Source organism: Sus scrofa, chromosome 2 (genome assembly GCF_054392235.1).
Source record: "Sus scrofa isolate SSC_HxYL_T2T_F1_AM1 chromosome 2, Sscrofa_HxYL_maternal_Yorkshire_Landrace_v2.0, whole genome shotgun sequence".
Lineage (NCBI taxonomy): Eukaryota > Metazoa > Chordata > Mammalia > Artiodactyla > Suidae > Sus > Sus scrofa.
This window is the reverse complement of record NC_139384.1, coordinates 81,053,812-81,072,973: the sequence shown is the minus strand read 5'-3', so window position 1 is coordinate 81,072,973 and position 19,162 is coordinate 81,053,812. Positions and strand designations below refer to the sequence as shown.

The window sequence follows — 19,162 nt, the reverse complement described above, 5'->3', positions numbered from 1 at the left end:
AGAATTTTAGAAAATACAGAGGCCAAACAAGCAAGAGAAAGGCTAACTGGTGATGTCCAAACATAAATAAAAAATAAAGTAAGATAGGTATCAACAGGGCAGCTTTTTAAAGTGCAAAAAATCTCATTTCAAACCAGAATTCTATACCCAGCATGAATATTGTCCCAAATAAAGATGTCTTAGAAAGACTTAAAGTGAAACATTTCATTGTTAGTAGCTTCGAATTAGGCAAAATACTAGAGAGAGTTATTAAGTCCAAAGGAAAATAGTCTTAGATTGAAAACCAGGAACTCAGGAAGGAACAAAGAGTAAATGAAAAAATAATTTGGAAATAAATGCAGGAGTTCCTATGGTGGCTCAGTGGAAACGAATCTGACTAGCCTCCATGAGGACGCAGGTTTGATCCCTGCCCTCGTTCAGTGGGTTAAGGAGCCGGTGTTTATCTGAGCTGTGGTGTAGGTGCAGATGCAGCTCAGATCCCACATTGCTGTGGCTGTGGTTTAGGCCAGTGATTACAGCTCCGATTCCACACCTAGCTTGGGAACCTCCTTTTTGTGTGTGTGTGTCTTTTTGCCATTTCTTGGTCCACTCCCTTGGCATATGGAGGTTCCCAAGCTAGGGGTCCAATGGGAGCTGCAGTTGCCGGCCTACACCAGAGCCACAGCAACACGGGATTCGAGCCGCGTCTGCAACCCACACCACAGCTCACTGCAACGCTGGATCTTTAACCCACTGAGCAAGGCCAGGGATCAAACCCACAACCTCATGGTTCCTAGTTGGATTCGTTAACCACTGAGCCACAATGGGAACTCCCAGGAACCTCCTTATGTCATGAGTGCAGCCCTAAAAAGACACACACAAAAAATGTACATATATATATATATATATATATATATATATATATATACATATATATATAAATACAAATAAAACAAGTAATTCTATAAGTATCTCTAGATACATATGTATTTTATATTTTGTTTATTTATGTGTATAAATATATGCAAAGTATGTGGAAAATTAAAATGCATGACAGTAGTAGTAGAAACGTCAGGAAAGTTGAAATGGAATTGAAAGTGTTCTAAGGAATTAGCCTTTGGGAAAGGTGGTAAAAGTATCTGTATTAGATCATATTAAATGAAGAATTCATAATGTAATCTCCAAATTAACCACACAATGATTTGTATATGATTGCAACTAATAAGTTTATAGAGGGAACAATGGAATAATGAAAGAGTTATATCATAGTCAGTGAAGTAAAGAGGGTTAGACTATTTAGGTCAAAGGATGGGGAAAGAGCGATGGTTGAAATAATCCCAAATTTATCAGTAATTATGTGTAAGTGCACAAAACACTAATTTCTTTTGAATTGCTGCGTGATATAGACATTACAGACTTGCTAACAAAAATTTAGGCTTTCTTTTACTGAAAAACATTTAAACAGTCTCTATTTTACTATGTTGAAACATGAGTTTATGGGTATTTTTTTACAGAGAGACTTCCGTTCTGATTTTTGTAGAATATGTCCTTATTGAGCGAAAGAAAACATGAAAATGTTGGTAGAGACTGCAAATACCACCCCTATATACAAACATAGTAATTTTTTTTTCATCCACAATAGTATCAGAAGGTGTCAGTAGCCTCAGTTTGTGTGTAAAGACTCAGGAATCTCTCTAATCCCTTTGATCTGAGATAGGGTGTCTTCTCTGGATTATCCACCGATTGGGTTATCCACACTCTTCCTCTATAAAAGGGGAATCTGAGGCAGAGGTTAGTTCATTTTCCAGCAAGCTTCAGGCTGCCTGCATCTCAGGAGTGGGTCCGAGGACAGTTTGAGAACAAACCTGCATTGACCAGTTTTCCAAGCCAGCTTCTTCTGGTGAGTGTAGAATCCATTTGGATGGCAAGAGTGTTCATTTATATACTTTCTTTTGTAAAATCTCATAAATTAGTAAGGAGTAGCTCTTAAAATAAGAGCTACCTTGTTAAAAGTTATTTCTTTGGTGTTAGTTTTAAGACATCTTCAAGGTTTTGTATAGTTTTGTGTACAAAGCTTTCTTGGGATAATGGGCCAGATTTTTTTTTTGTCTTTTTTTTTTTTTTTTTCCTTTTGAGGGCCACTCCTGTGGCATATGGAGGTTCCCAGGCTAGGGGTCCAATCGGAGCTGTAGCCACCGGCCTACACCGGAGACACAGCAACGCGGGATCGTCTGCGACCTACACCACAGCTCACGGCCACGCCAGATCCTTAACCCACTGAGCAAGGCCAGGGATCGAACCTGCAACCACATGGTTCCTAGTCAGATTCGTTAACCGCTGAGCCACAACGGGAACTCCTAGATTTTTTTTTTTAAAAACCAAAAATCACTATGAAGTAGAAGTGGTATTTGGCCATTCGCTGTTTGTATTGTTCTCTCTGAATTTTTTTTTTATACACAAATTGTTTGGTCTTTTTCCTTTCTTTTTAAAAATTCAGTTCTTGGAGTTCCTGTAGTGGGTGCAGCAGGTTTGGAACCTGACTAGTATCAATGAGGATGCAGGTTCGATCCCTGGCATTGCTCAGTGGGTTAAGGATAAGGATCCAGCATTGTGGTGAGCTGTAAGCTGTGGCAGTCGCAGCTCGGATCCTGGTCCTGGTGCGCTGATCCCATGCTGATCCCACGTTGCTGTGGCTGAGGCTAGGCTGGCAGCTGCAGCTCAGATCTGATCCCCAGCCCTGGGTACAGAATTCAGTTCTCTGCTTCAAATATGTCTTCAGTTTGGCCTTCCCCAACTTCTTTATCATCAATAATTGTCATTCATTAATTTCTTTCCCCCTTCTTGTCTCTTCCTTCCTCTGTCTCTTCCTCCAGATCTCCATGTTTCTCTCTCTCTCTGTGTTGACTTTATTATCACAGCACTTAATCATACCTAACACCATAATAGACAGCCTTTAGTCTATAACCCTTTTCTCTCATCGAAATTAAAATAACCTGGGGCAACGACTTAAGTGAAATTCTGAATCATGGATTTTATATAACTTGGCATGTAACAGGTGCTCTCAGCTATAATGGAAAAAATAAAAATCATTAAAATGAACAACAACACCCCCCCCCCCGTCCCACCCAGGTGCTCTTTAAATAGGAGGGTCAAGTAATTTCCCTTCCAAACTGAGACATCTTGAGAGAGATGTCAAGGGATAGTATTAACAATTATGGCAGGATAACATGAGTGAAATTATTTTTAGTTTCCCCCTTTAAAAGTATCTTCTGAAGACAGAAATGACAGATTTAAAAGGGTGTGCTGATTAGGTTTACATTTTAAACAGATTATTGTGACCTGAGTCCTAAATAAAGGATTACAGAGAAAGGATTTAAAATCATAGTGACAGGAGTTCCCTGTGGCTGAGGTGGGTGATTCAGGTGGGTGGCTCAGGGGTAACAAATCCTACTAGGATCCATGAGGACTAGGATCCATGAGGACGCCAGTTCAGTACCTGGCCTTGCCCAGTGGGTTAAGGATCCAGCATTGCTGTGACCTGTGGTGTAGGTGTAGGTCGTAGACATGGCTTAGTTCCTGCATTGCTGTGGCTGTGGTGTAGGCCAGCAGCTATAGCTCCAATTTGACCCTGAGCCTGGGAACTTTCATATGACACAGGTGTGGCCCTAAAAAGACATACAAAAAAATCATAGTGACGATTGAAGCTTACCATAAAAGAGGTCATATCATTATATAAGTGCAGATGAGTCCATTTAGTAGAAAAAATTAGAAAGCATTTTTTTGAGTTTGAATAGTTTTTTTTCAAAAAAATGTATCTGAGCACTTCTAAGGGCTGAGTGAATAAGTATTTCAGTGAAAATAGTCAAGTCCATATTAGTCTCCCTTCCTTTTTCCAGCTTAGAAAAATCAATATGAAATAAAGAGATGATAATAATATATACTTAAAAATTGGGAAAATTAATGGGGAGATAGAGTGATATGGATTTGGATGACTGGGTCAGGAAAGGTCATTCTATGGAAATGGTGTTTTGCAGGAAAACTGAAAGGTGCTCAAGATTGATCCAAGGACAGCAGCCACTCCAGAGGCAGCAGCAGTAGCAGTAGCAGCATCGCTAGAAGGGTTCTTCCTGCAGCAGCTCAGGTTTTCATTGCAGGACCAGGACCAGTTCAGTATGCATTCACCCCTGAGATCTCTTTCATCTTCCTCAGCTGTGGGAAATCAGGCTGAAGCAACAGAGTTCGTGATGGAGACAACTTTGAAATCTGTTCCTTTGAAGAGGAAAAAGAGAATAAATGAGCAATTCCATAAACTCTTTATTGGTGGCTTGTGCTCCAGAACCACAGAAAAAAGTCTGAGGAACTATTACCAGCAATGGGGAAAACTTACAGACTGTGTGGTTTTAAGGGATCCTTCAAACAAAAGATCGAGGGGATTCGGTTTTGTAACTTTCTCATCCGTGGCTGAGGTTGATGCTGCCATGGCTGCCAGACCTCATTCAGTTGATGGGAAAGTGGTTGACCCCAAACGCGCTGTTGCAAGAGAGGAATCTGAAAAGCCAGGGGCTCATTTAGCTGTCAAGAAGCTGTTTGTTGGTGGAATTAAGGAAGATACTGAGGAACATCATCTTAGAGATTACTTTGAGAAATACGGAAAAATTGATACCATTGAGATAATTACTGACAGGCAGTCTGGAAAGAAAAGAGGCTTTGGATTTGTTACTTTTGATGACCATGATCCTGTGGACAAGATTGTGTTGCAGAAGTACCACACCATCAATGGTCATCATGCAGAAGTAGGAAAGGCCTTGTCTAGACAAGAAATGCAGGAAGTCCAAAGTTCTACAAGTGGAAGAGGGGGCCACATTGGTTTAGGAGATTCTTGTGGGGGTGGTGGAAATTTTGGAGCAGGACCTGGAAGGAAATATAAAGGAGGATATAATGGTTATGGAAGAGGCCCTGGACTGGGGGATGGCTATTATGGATATGGAGGAGGACCTGGAGGTGGCAATTTTGGAAGCTGCCCTGGTTATGGAGGAGGAGGATATGGTGGTGGAGGACCTGGATATGGCAACCAGAAAAGGGGCTCTGGAGGTAGCAACTATGGAGGAGGAAATTGTGGAAGTGGAATTTACAATGATTTTGGAAATTATAACCAGCAACCTTCTAATTATGGTCCAATGAAGAATGGAAACTTTGGTGAGAGCAGGAACATGGTGGCTCCATATGGTGGAGGAAATTATGGTCCAGGAGGCAGTGGAGGAAATGGGGGTTATGGGGAGCCAAGACCATATTGAGCGTTTTCCTATTTGCCATGATCTTCACTGTATAACTAGGAGAGGATGAAAGCCCATAGGTAACTGAATAACTTTAGGTTATTAAAATTAGGTTAGTCCAGTGGTCACTCTTGCCTCTTCACCCTGCTCGGACTGGGAGTGGGTATTTATAAAATGTTTATAGCACTGGGAGCCCCAGACCCTACATTTATGTTTTAATAAAGTAATTCTAAAGGAAAAAAAATGTAGTTTGTCCTCTTTTGTCTATAACTTTTTGTGCTTTTATTGATTTTTATTTTTATTTTTTGCTTTTTTAGGGCTACAGGTGCCACATATAGAAGTTCTCAGCCCAGGGGTTGAATCGAAGCTGCAGCTGCCAGCCTATGCCACAGCTGCAGCAGCTTGGGATCCCAGCCGCATCTGTGACCTACACCACAGCTCACGGCAATGCCAGATCCTTAATCCAGTGAGTGAAGCCAGGGATCAAACCTGCATCCTCATGGATACTAGTTGGTTCATTTCCACAATGGGAACTCCAACTTTTTGCACTTTTAATTTTTGCCTTTTAAATATTTTTTCTAGTTTATGAGGTCACTGACTGACAACAGTACTTTTTGAGGAGTTCTTATCAGGTCATATAAGAATGATATAGCACTTTGGGGAAAAGATGCAACCTAGTAGCCCAGCACTAGAGGCCAAGATGGAGAAGATCTCCATGCCACCATGACCTTGCCCTTGGTGCTGTGGTAGACTGGGAGGAAGGTGACCCAGACAGTGCAGAACACCAGCATGCTGAAGGTCAGGAACTTGGCTTCATTGAAGTTATCAGGCAAGTTCCTGACAAGGAAAGCCAAGGAGAAACTCCCCAGGGCTAAGGAGCCCAGGTATTCCAGGATAGAGTAGAAGGCATTGACGGAGCCTTTGTTGCACATGATGACGAGGCTCTTGGGCTCAGAATGAGTGTCTATCTCAAGGAAAGGGGGAGAGGTTCCCAGCCAGACTCCACAGATAATCACTTGGGTCAGGGAGCAGATGGGAATGACACAGTTAGAAGTTCCTGTTACTAGCAATCTCTTCATGGTTCCTCCTGGTTTCATGGCCTTGAATGCCAGAATGACAGTAAGAGTTTTGGCGGAAACAGTGACAACAGCCACAGTGAACGCAGCTGCAAATGTGATTTGTCTGAGTATGCATGTGGCTGTGTTGGGATGGCCAATGAAGAGTAAGGAGCAGAGGAAGCACAGGAGGAGGGAGATGAGAAGGACATAATTGAGAACTCTATTATTTGCCTTGACTATAGGGATGTCTCTGTGCTTCACAAAGACCCACAAAACCCCAGCGTGATGACACAGAAGCACAGAGCCGTGCAGGCCAGTGACATCCCCAGAAAATCATCAAAGCTCAGGAAGGTCAAGTCCTTGGGGAGGCAGTGATTTCTCTTCCTATTTGAATATTCTTGAGCTAGGCACTGGATGGAACACTGCTCTGCATCTTGGGAAAAATCAATGACAGTGTTTCAGTTTCACAAATGCTTCACTATGGACTTGTTTTTAACGTGGTCATTATGCATATATACTGCCTCTTATGTCATCTCAGATACCAGATAAAGAGTCTACTTTCATAACCTAGGAAGAATGCTTTCAGCTACAGTGAGACAGCCTGGATCTTCAGCGTGTGGTTGGCTCATCTTGGGGTTCAGTGATATCACCAAGGACATGAATTCTTCCCAACGCTTTTCCCTGCTGTCCCCAATGTCTTCCTCATGCTAAGTATTCTATTGCCATGGTTTCTATAGTTTTCCTGGTGAAGTCAAAGATTTCCTTCACACCAGTCAGAATGGCCATCATTAACAAGTCAATAAATAACAAATGCTGGAGAGGGTATGGAGAAAAGGGAACTCTTCTTCACTATTGGTAGGAATGTAAATTGGTACAACCACTATGGAAAACAGTATGGATGTTCCTCAGAAGACTAAATATAGAACTGTCATATGATCCAGCAATACCCCTTCTGGGCATATATCCAGACAAAACTACAATTCAAAAAGATATATGCAGCACCCCTATGTTCACTGCAGCACTATTCACAATAGCTAAGACATGGAACTACATAAACGTCCATCAACATATGAATGGATTATGAAGATGTGGTACATATACACAATGGAATACTACTCAGCTATAAAAAGGACAAAATAATGCCATTTGCAGCAACTTGGATGCAACGAGAGATTCTTATACTAAGTGAACTAACTCAGAAAGAGATAAGTACTATATGATATTGCTTATATGTGGAATCTAAAATATGGCATAAATGAACACATTTGCCAAACAGAATCAGACTCATGGACATAAAGAACAAACTTGTGGTTGACAAAGGGGATGGGGGAGGAAGTGGGGTGGATGAGGAGTTTCAGTTGGTAGATGCAAACTATTATCTTTAGAATGAATAAGGAATGAGGTCCTATTGTACAGCATGGGGAACAATATCCAGTCTCTTGGGATATACCATGATGAAAGATAATATGAGAAAAGGAATGAATAGATATATGTATGACTGGGTCACTAAGCTGTACAGCAAAAATTGACACAACTCTATATATCAACTAAACTCTAATAAAAAATATTTCTTTTTTTAAATTTTACAGCCTATGGAGGTTCCCAGGCTAGGTCTAATTGGTGCTACATCTGCCAGCCTATGCCATAGCCACAGCCACAGCAATGTGGGATCTCAGCCGTGTCTGTGACCTACACCACAGCTCATGGCAACACCGGATCCTTAACCCACTGAGCAAGGCCAGGGATTGAACCCGTAACCTCATCATTCCTAGTCAGATTCGTTTCTGCTGCACCACAAAGGGAACTCCCCTAAAAAAGATTTCTTTATTTATCCTCTTACAGAGAAAGAAACTTTACCTCACCCTCCTGGGGCATCCTATTTTTATCATTACCTTAATTTCTACTGGTTGCTTTTGGTGTCTAACTTGATCCCTGGTAGAACAAATCTTTCCTCATTCTACTTTGCCATTTTGCTGTGACCATTCTTGTACAATTTTTCCATATAATTGTTGAAAATAGTTTGATGGAGTTGGAATAATTTGGATTCAGAGAGGATTGGTATTGCTGTTATATATTTATTTGGGGCGGAAATATTTTAATTATTGAAGAATAAGGTGAATTTTAAACAATTTTCCATTAATTTACTCCTTAAAGCATGGTTTCACTTTTTTGTAAAGTGGCAGGTAATAAATATTTTCAGCTTCTCAGGACATACAGTCTCTGCGACACTTACTCATCTCTGTTGTCACAGCACAAAATCAGTCCTAGACAATATGTAAGTTAATGGGCATGACAGTTTTGATTACATTTTATTTATAAAAATAGGTGATAGCCTACTCCTCCATTAAAGGTCCTATTATTTTTCATAGTGAATTCTCATGCAATAGTATATAATTCTAAAACAATCATAGTAATTCTCAGTCACATTTATTTTCCCCAGATACTCATTCCCTCTTCATAGAGCCAACCGCCCCTGGCCTCTCTCTATTTTTCCAGAGCACACGTAGCACAAACAAACGTGTATGTTTTATTGTGGGTCCCCTGTCCTGTGTTCTTTTATATCTCTTTCTTGTTTTAAACATTTACTGATGCTGCAAATCCTTTAGTGAGTTCATGAGATAGGGAAGTCTTTTTATTTTTTTCTTTTTCTTTTTTTTATTATTTAATGAATTTTATTATATTTGTAGTTGTACAATGATCATTACAATCAATTTTTATAGCATTAGGGAAATCTTTTTTAAAAATTAACTTATTCATACCTGAGAATGAATAAGAATTCATAGCTATGTATCTGCCAAGTGGTCGAAACCTGATGAATCCTACTATTAAGATCACTGTATAGCACAGGGAGTTATATCAATCTCTTGGCATAGAATATGATGGATGATAATATGAAAAAAAGAATGGGTTACTTTTCTATACAGCAGAAATGGGCACAACATTGTAAATCATTTATACTTTAATAAAAAAGATGATTGGAATTGCATAGTATTTATGGAAGAATTCTAATCCTTACAACATTCTTTGTATTTTAGAAAATATAAGCACTATTTAATTAATCTGTCTGCATTTCCTATTTCATAATAATATCCTTTTTAGCCTTACTTTTAAAAAATTGAAGTATAGTCGATTTACAATGTTGTGTTAGTTTTGGGTGTACATTAAAGTGATTCAATTATATATTTATGTATATATATTCATCTTTATATTCTTTTTCAGATTCTCTTCCATGATAGGTTATTATCAGATATTGAGTATAGCTCCCTGTGCTACATAGTAGGTCCTTGTTGTTTATCAATTTCATATACAGTATTGTGTATTTGTTAATTCTAATCTCCAGTTAATCCCCTCCCCCTTTCCCCTTAGCTAACCATATGTTTGTTTTCAACACATTTTACTTTGATAGTTGTCTTCAAGTTTCTGTCTCATGCAATAGCGACTTTTAGGCGCTCTAGGTTGTGATTTCAATTAGGATGTTGTGTTATTTTTCTTTTTTACATGCTCCTCTCCTATATTGAAGTATCCCAGAGGTTAGGGTCCTGGTGCTACTTAATTATATACACACTTGGTAACTCTCACAGTGTTCCAGACCTAGTACAAATTATTTCTATAACGATTTATATGTACCTACTGTGTGCTTCTCATCTGCCTGTGAAAGTATAGGTCTCAAGCTTTCAAGGCACCCTGCCTGGATGATTCATTCTATAGGTTATATTTTATGGCAGACTTCAGCCTGGTCCCTGATGAGACTTCAGAGTGAGATTGTCCTTTGGAATCAGTGCCACAGTGGAGCCTGATTGGAAGGGCACAGGCAGACAAGAGATTACACATAACTGGGAAACAACGGTGATTGAAATATGGATATGTTGAAAGGGTGAGTGAAGGCATGCCTTGAGAGAGATGGAACGCTATGTTCTTGTTGCCAATCGCCTTGGTTTTCTTTTTATTGGGAAATAATTTACACGGCGGAGTAATCATCAACTAGTTACATGTTTCCTACCTGTCTGATTGGAAATTTCTCTCCCTGGGCAAAAAACTCAAAGAAAGCATAAATGGGCTTTCCTTCCTCTGAAATTTTCCTGAATCCTGGAACGCAGCTCTGGCTGCACACAGATTGAGGGGTCTGAGGGGGAAAAGAGAATCACTGGTCATAATTTTACACACTCTGAGCAGCTTTGGAGCATGACTGTATTTCTCGCCTCATAAGAGAGAACTTTAATCTTCAGCAGAAAGTCATCACTGGGTCTCCCCCAACCTCCACCGTTGATATGATATACACCCTCAATTATGTGTTACTATGGTTACTGTTCCTCTTTTAAAATTTTTTATCAAATAGTTCCAAGATATCAAATCAGTTTTACTTCATATGTCAATGACAACATCCCCTGGGGTTTTCTCTCCTTTATGATGCATTTTATCCAACATCTTTCGAATGCAGGCTTCTATATAGTAATGACTCTGAGAACTTGTGTGCCTGATGACATTCTTATCATGGCTTATTACTTAGAGTGATGACATTAGTTTCTAGATGAAAGAATCCTGTGATGTGATAATTAGGCACACTACTAAAAATATCTAGGAGTTCCTGTCGTGGTGCAGTGGTTAACGAATCCGACTAGGAACCATGAGGTTGAGGGTTCGATCCCTGCCCTTGCTCAGTGGGTTAAGGATCCAGCGTTGCCGTGAGGTGTAATGTAGGTCGCTGACGTGGCTCGGATCCTGTGTTGCTGTGGCTCTGGCGTAGGCTGGCAGCTACAGCTCCGATTGGACCCCTAGCCTGGGAACTTCCATATGCGGCGGGCGCGGCCCAAGAAATGCCAAAAAGACAAAAAAAAAAAAAAAAAAAAAAAAAAAAGAAAGAAAGAAAAAGAAAAAAGAAACAGATTCACAGACACAGAGAACAGACTTATGGATGCAAAGATGGGAATGGTGGGGGAGGGATGAACTAGGAGTGAGGGATTAGCAGATGCAAACTATTCTATATAGAATGAATAAACAACAAGGTCCTACTATATAGCACAGGGAACTATATTCAATGTTCTGAGATAAACCATAATGGAAAAGAACATGAAAAATTATATACATATATATCTGAATCACTGCTGTATAGCAAATTAATTATATTTCAATAAAAATTTAGGTACAGAGCATTACTTTAATATAAATCACTCGCAAAATCACCTGGGATTGTTCTACTGTGGAAAAATTAAATGAAATCTCAGTCAGTGTTTTGAGAAGCTAAGGAGAATGAAGGTTGATGACTGGATGGTATGCAAGAAAACAAAGGAACATGGGAATGGTGTCTACAGAACAGTGCTTAAAAACTGTAATGCAGTTGTGTTTACCATGCATCTAAACCTAGTAAGGTCTCTGCTTGTACATGATTAGAACTTAAGGCTATCAGGATCAGTGGAGGGATATATTTGTTATGTACACACACACACACATTAACTTCATAACTCCATTCATTTTATTCATTTTATTGCTGCATGAAAAGATATACTCAAATTTAAAAGCAAGAGCTTATCCAAATCTGATTTTCCCATAAGCATTAGCTCAGAATATGTGTGGGAAAGATGTCAGAGAACAAAATTGAGATGTGAAATATGAATTGAAGGATGAGTCAATCCACTCTCATTCAGGATTTCCTTATCGTCTAGCTCCATACCTGAAAAACTTTCACACCTTTTTGAAACCAATAGGCTATTATATCATGTCTTCATTGATGACCCAGCTTTGACCACATGGAAGATTGGAGACAAACTCTTATACTTTAATCATCAGCCCAAGACCAGCAGGAAAATTCACAGTGTTCTGGATATCATACTGTGACACATGGTTCTGGGTTCTGTTTTTCATTTAAGGTTATATGGTCCCCAGCGCTATTGGTAAATTGAATTTTCCTTAAGAATGGGTGAAGCTGGAGAGGAGGCATGATTTGGAAATGAGGCTTGCACTCAAATTAGATGTGGAAGGCACATACCCACCAAGCAACATTTTCCCTCACCTCTCACCCTCAGGTTTCTTTCTGGTAGAATTTGGTTTTGTTTCTGTGTTCACCATCTCAAGGGCTCAAGTGAAATGAACTCTTCTCCTACCCTTGAGAGAAATGGTGGAGTCTTTGGAGCCAATCAGAAAATTCTAGGATGGTGCCCCGGGGGTGGCTTAGACACTCTGACCAATAACTCTGCTCAGAGCTCCTTAGAAGCAAGTTTTTATACTTAAAAAAGGAGAGCACAATATAGTGGTTTTTCTCTTTGTCTTTGGACTTGTTTTTGGTGAGAATGTGGTTGTCTTGTTACAATGCATGGGTCAACTTATGCATATAAACATTCAAAATTTTGGATTTTAATGAATTTTTGATTCAACCAGTTAATCTTTGACCTCTGGGGCTCATGCAATATAATGTTGTTGTGGGAAATAATAAACTCCTTATTGTTCAGGAACCTATTAATTCTCAAATTACTTGTAGCAGAAATATTGTAAATAATCCAGAATCATGTCTTGGGAAGTCATTTTGGCAAAGTCACCTACATTTCTGAGTCAAGACTAAATAAACTCAAAGTTGCACATCAAATATTATTATTGTAAGTAAAAATAGAAATTAGATGGTAAATTAAATTTTCTGACATAGATTTTTACATGTGATTATTTGCCTTTCTCTAGATATTGAATTTTTTTTATTAGATATGTTTGTGTGATTTAATCAACAAATTTGATGTATTTTTCCCTTGTTCATCAGGACAGGTGGTCATAAAATATATTCTATATGTGGGTTGTGGATTTAGGCACACAGAGTGAAAATACAGTCAAATCCATTTATAGCCTAGGAATATATTCTGAGCTTATAAGCATCATCATTATTCCCACATTTAAAAATGGGAAGACAGTCCCCAATCTCATGATCGTTGCAGGTTTTGCAAGAATAGTTGTATCTGAAAATTCATTTCCCAGCGTCATGTTTAGGTATAACGTAGAACCTATTTCTGTTTTCAGCAAAAGCCTTTCTTGGCACTTTTGGCCACATCATGTACAACAGTCAGATATGGTTATTACGTCAGTATTTTCTGACATTGCATAAATTCCAAGGGAAAGTACAGATTTGGCCAAATTTGATCTCCCTCTGTTTTGTTATGAGTTGTTTTTTGATATTCTACAGCATTTCATCCTACCTTAGAAAATATATCTTTAATGATATTTCTACTGGGGTGTTGGTCTTTTGCTTATTTATTCATCATATGTTATATAATAGTTATCTGAGCCCATCATAATTTTGGCAGTTACTTACCCCCAGTATCTGTTTTGCCATTTAATTGTGTCATGGTGGAGAATTGTAAAGTGCCCCATTTCTGCTGTAAAATCTTTTATTTTTTGTGTTTCATTTAAGTCAATAATTTTTGTGACTACAATGTCTATATTGAATTTTTAAGTAAATGTTGTACGGAGATATGATTCACTTAACATAAAATTCAGTCCTGGAGTTCCTGCTGTGGCTCAGTGGTAACAAACCTGACTAGTATCCATGAGGACTCAGGTTTGATTCCTGGATTTGCTCAGTGGGTTAAGGATCCAGCATTGAGGGTTGCAGACCTGGCTCGGATCCTGTGTTGCTATGGCTGTTGCTGTGGCCAGCAGCTGCAGCTCCAGTTTTGTTTTGTTTTGTTTTGTCTTTTTGCCATTTCTAGGGCCGCTCCCGCGGCATGTGGAGGTTCCCAGGCTAGGGGTCTAATCGGAGCTGTAGCCTCCGGCCTAGGCAGTATCTGAGCCGCGTCTGCAACCTACACCACAGCTCACGGCAACGCAGGATCGTTAACCCAATGAGCAAGGGCAGGGACCGAATCCGCAACCTCATGGTTCCTAGTCGGATTCGTTAACCACTGCGCCACAACGGGAACTCCTGCAGCTCCATTTTGACCTCTAGCCTGGGACCTTCCATACGCCGCAGCTGTGGCCCTAAAAAGACCAAAAAAAAAAAAAAAATCCAGCCCTTTACAGTGTACAACTCTATGGTTTTGTACATTTACAGATTTGTGCAACCAGCACTGCTATCTAACTATCTAATTTTAGGTTATGTGTATCACCCCAATGTGAAATTCCAACCTATTATCAGTTTCTTTCCATTTTCCTCTCCTCCAACCCCAGCCACTAATCTACTATCTCTTTGGAGCTTCCTATTTTGGACAATTCATAGAAACAGGATTATGTCCATGGGCTTTGTGAGTGGCTTCTTTCACTTTGTTTTCTTATTGATTTTCTGTCTGGATGTTGAATTCACTTGAAATGGCTCATGTGACTATGGTGGCATAAAGAAATCCTTCAGAAATGTTTAGGAACTGTTGAGTCATGTGCTAGTTAAAATATTCTAAGTATGGGGAAGGGAGATGATGCATCTTGGCTTTCAGCCCTAAGAAAAAGTAGATGACATTGAGAATTAATTACATCTTTCCACAATGGTATATACAGGATGGTTTTTGCATTCCTTACTCACATACCTAGAGGAGAATATCTTGCCAAGTTGATGCACATCATCTTCAAAGAAGTAACAAAAATCTGTCCCAATGGCAGCTCTATCATCCAGCTAAATACCATCTCACCTCACTCATTGTGCCCTATAAACCTTTCTAGAACATGAAATCCTTTTAGTGAAAACAGAATTGGGATCTCCAGGAGATGCAGACCAACCCATGCTTTTTCCTTGGCAGGTAAATGTCCTTCAGATGCAGGTTATGAATAGACAATTGGTGATAATCAGGTTGCATTTTATTGAGATGCAGCATCATGATCACATTTTTGTCTAAAAGTCCACAAGATTAGGCACAAATGGATAGAGAGTTCTTTCACAATGGTTATACATGGATCTAATTACTAGGTGCATGTTGAGAATTCTGCCATTGGAGGCTTTACCTTCTAGTTATTTGTATTAGAAAGTACAGTAGAGAAGTTCCTGTTGTGGCTCAGTGGAAATGAATCTGACTAGCATTCATGAGGTCATAGGTTTGATCCCTGACCTTGATCAGTGGGCTACAGATTCGGTGTTGCCATGAGCTGTGGTGTAAGTTGAAGACATGGCTCGGATTTGGCATTGTTGTGGCTGTGGTTTAGGCCAGTGGCTACAGCTCTAACATAAGATGGTGTTATAAATTTTACTTCTGCTGTCAAACATAAATAAAAATATCATGAGAACATAGGTTATTTTATCCTTATTTTTTCCCATTTCAGTGTTCTTTCTTCCTTTCTGAAGTTCCAAGACACCTTCTTTTTTTCTTTTTTTTCTGTCTTTTCTAGAGCCACTCCCATGGCATATGGAGGCTCCCAGGCTAGGGGTCTAATTGGAGCTGTAGCCACCGGCCTACACCACAGACTCAGCAATGCAGGATCTGAGCCACGTCTTCAACCTGCACCACAGCTCACAGCAACGCTGGATCCTTAACCCACTGAGCAACACCAGGGATCGAACCCCCAACCTCATGATTCCTAGTCGGATTCATTAACCACTGAGCCACGATGGGAACTCCACAAGCCACCTTCTTTTATCACTTCTGTTCTCTTTGGAGAACTTCTTTTACCTTTTTTGATCAGCATATGTGCTGTTCAAACACATTCTCTCACATTCTTAAAGCAAATTCTCTTAGTTTTTCTTGTTCTGTAAAGTTTTTATTTTCCCAATATTTCTATTGAATATGGATTTGGTGTTGACAATTACTTTTTTTCACCACTTGAAAAAATATTTTGCCATAGCCTCCTTGCCTGCCTGCTTTTATCTCTCACAAGAGTCCTATCTTAATAAATTTATTTCTTGCCTATCAAAAAAAAAAGAAAAACTTTTTTGCCATTCTTCCTAACCTTTGTGATTTCAGATGAGAAATCCACTGGCATTTGAATCTTTGCTTCCCTATAGATAATTTGTCTTTTCTCCCTAGATGAAATTAAAATTTTTTTGTCATGAGATTTCTGAAGATTAATTATAATATGTCTTGGCTTGGTTTTGGGGAAGCCAGGGCAAAAGGCCTATTTGAGGTCAGGCCTTATTAAATCTGTAGTTTTATGACTTTTACCAAGTTTGGGATATTTTAAGATAATATTTCTTAAAATATTTCTCATCATCACAATCTTGTGTTTCTGTTTATGTGACTTTAAAGATATAAATATTACCTAATATGCTAACATCTCATAGGTCTCTGAGTCTTCTTCATTTTTTAAATCTATTTTCTCTTTTATGTTTTCATATGGTCGATTCTACTGATATGAACTCAAATTCACCAATTCTATTATCTGCCACCTCTAATTTAGTATTGAGCCATCTAATGACGTTTTTCTTTCAGTTATTATATTTTTCAGCTCAGCTATTTTTATTTTATTTTATTTTATTTTATTGTCTTTTTAGGGCCACACCTGCAGCATATGGAAGTTCCCAGGCTAGGGGTTTTATTTTATTTTTTATCTTTTTAGGGCCTATACCACAGCCACAGCAACACGGGATCCAAGCTGTGTCAGCAACCTACACCACAGTTCATAGCAACCCTGGATCCTTAACCCAATGAGTGAGGCCAGGGATCGAACCCACATCCTTACGGATACTAGTCAGAATCACTACAACTGAGCCATGATAGGAACTCCTTCATTTGTTTTTATATCTTCTGTTCTTTGCTGAAACTTTCCATATTTGTGTGTCAAGAGTATTTCTAATTTTTTTCCTTCAAACACTTTGTGATGGCCACCTTAAAATTCTCATCATTTAATTCCAAAATCTGTGTCATGTCAAGGTTGGCATCTTATGATTACCTGTGTTCTGGTTGTGATTTTCCTTGTCTCTGACATGATAAGTGATTTTCCTATTGTATTATGGACATTTTCATATTATATCGGGAGACTTGGGATCTTCCATTTTTGCAGGCACTCACCTTAGGTATATCAACAGATGCTGATATCATTTTGTGTGTCATGATTCCCATGACAATTTAGTTTTCAGAGCCCTTGGAGTGCTTGCTATTGTTCTACCTCGTTTATGCAGAGTTTGGAGGACACTCTGAAAATACAGCGTGGGCTCTCACCCTGTAGTTCAGGTTTTATACTTTTGGCATATTCTATTACTTCATGTTTGCATTACGAGGTGTCTACTCAGCACTTCTTGTGCAGCATTGAGAGTCCCTTTCTCCAGAGCCTTCCTCTCCAAGATTCTCCCTTCCTCTGTAATTTCGAGAATGAAGGATGCCCTTTGCCACCTCTGGGTGGGAATAGAAGTTCAGACTCCTACTCCATCTCCAGCAAGAAAAGAGAAAGGGGGGTGCCTCCATGGGTTTCCTGCTGCCACTGAATTGGAGGCAAATGTCCAAACTACCTTCTTAGTCTTCCTTGGTAGTAATCCAATAGCTATCTCCTACAACACCCGTTGGAAACAAAGGGACAGATTCTCAGCTCTGTCTGCTGATGTGTCATTGAATAGGAGAGCTCCCACCTGGGCTGCTTGCCGTTGCCTGGTGGGGGCATGAGACCAGGTATCTGGCTTGCTCTTATTGATGCTGCCACTGGGATAGCAGAGTGACTTCCTGGGTCACTTGATGCTGCTGGATTAGATAGTCAGTAGAGACCAGGTCAGCAGGCAGGAAAGTGCCCACCTGGGCATATGATGCTCTTTGGTGGGTAACAGGCATGAATACTTCCCAGTCAGTCCCCACTGATATCATGGAGAGGGTTGGTGTAGGATAGGGCAAGTATTGTCAAAAGTGTATCTGTTCTGAGATTCCCATGCCCCGATCTTTTGGTCAAAGGGAACAGGGTTTTTTTTTAGGATTCTTCTTGTTTGTTCGTGTCTGTTGCCAATCTTAGGCTGCAAGCTCCTCTGGTGATTAGTATGAGATAAACAGGAGAGAAAACCTAAAGACCTCATAGTTCTATCATTTCTCAAGTGCTGAGGTCCTTTGCCAGTCTGCCTTCCTCTTTTCATCTTTTGTACAATTGTCTTTTTGATTACTTTAAATTGTATTTAGCAGAGAGAATAAAAGAAACGAGAGTCTACACCATCTTGTCTAGAACTAGAAAACATATTTTTTAAAAGGTTTTAATGCTCTTAAAATATTTTCCACATTAAGGGAGATCTTTCTATTCTTTGAGTTATATATTAGGAATGTGTATTATATTTTGTCAAATTTATTTTGTGACAAAAAACACAGAACATAAAATTCACCCTGCCAATAAATAACAAGTGTACATTACAGTAGTTTCGATCACATGTACATCTACGTGCATCAGATCCTCAGAACCACCCCCCTATTCTGCATGACTGAAACTGTGCACCCATCAAACAACTCTCCTGCTCCCCTTACCCCATATACTGAAAACCATCATTCTAGTTTGTTTTTAGTTTGACTACTTTAGATACCTCATGTAAGTGGAATCATGCAATGTTTGTTCTTTTGTATGTATGTATGTATTTTTGTCTTTTGTATTTTTAGGGCCACACCCACGGCAAATGGAAGCTCCCAGGCTAGAGGTCGAATCTGAGCTACAGCTGCCGGCCTATGTCACAGCCACAGCAATGCCAGATCTGATCTGCATCTGCAACCTACACCATAGCTCATGGCAACGCCTGATTGTTAACCACTGAGCAAGGCCAGGGATCGAATCTGCAACCTCATGGTTCCCTCGTGGTTCCTAGTTGGATTGTTTCCACTGTCACAATGGGAATTGCTGCTTGTTCTTTTGTGACAGGATTAATTCACTTTGCATAATACCTTCAAGGTTCATGCATGCTGTAGCACATGACAGGATTTCTTTCCTTTTTAAGGCTAATGTTCCATTGTATGTATATACCACATTTTCCTATTCTTTCACCCCTTAATGTACATTTAGGTT

The 19,162-nt window shown here is 39.5% G+C and overlaps 1 pseudogene; it reads left to right on the top strand.

Moving 5' to 3' along the window:
* Nucleotides 1–3,999: 3,999 nt before the first annotated feature.
* Nucleotides 4,000–5,336, top strand: LOC100737421 (heterogeneous nuclear ribonucleoproteins A2/B1 pseudogene; annotated as a pseudogene).
* Nucleotides 5,337–19,162: the final 13,826 nt, after the last annotated feature.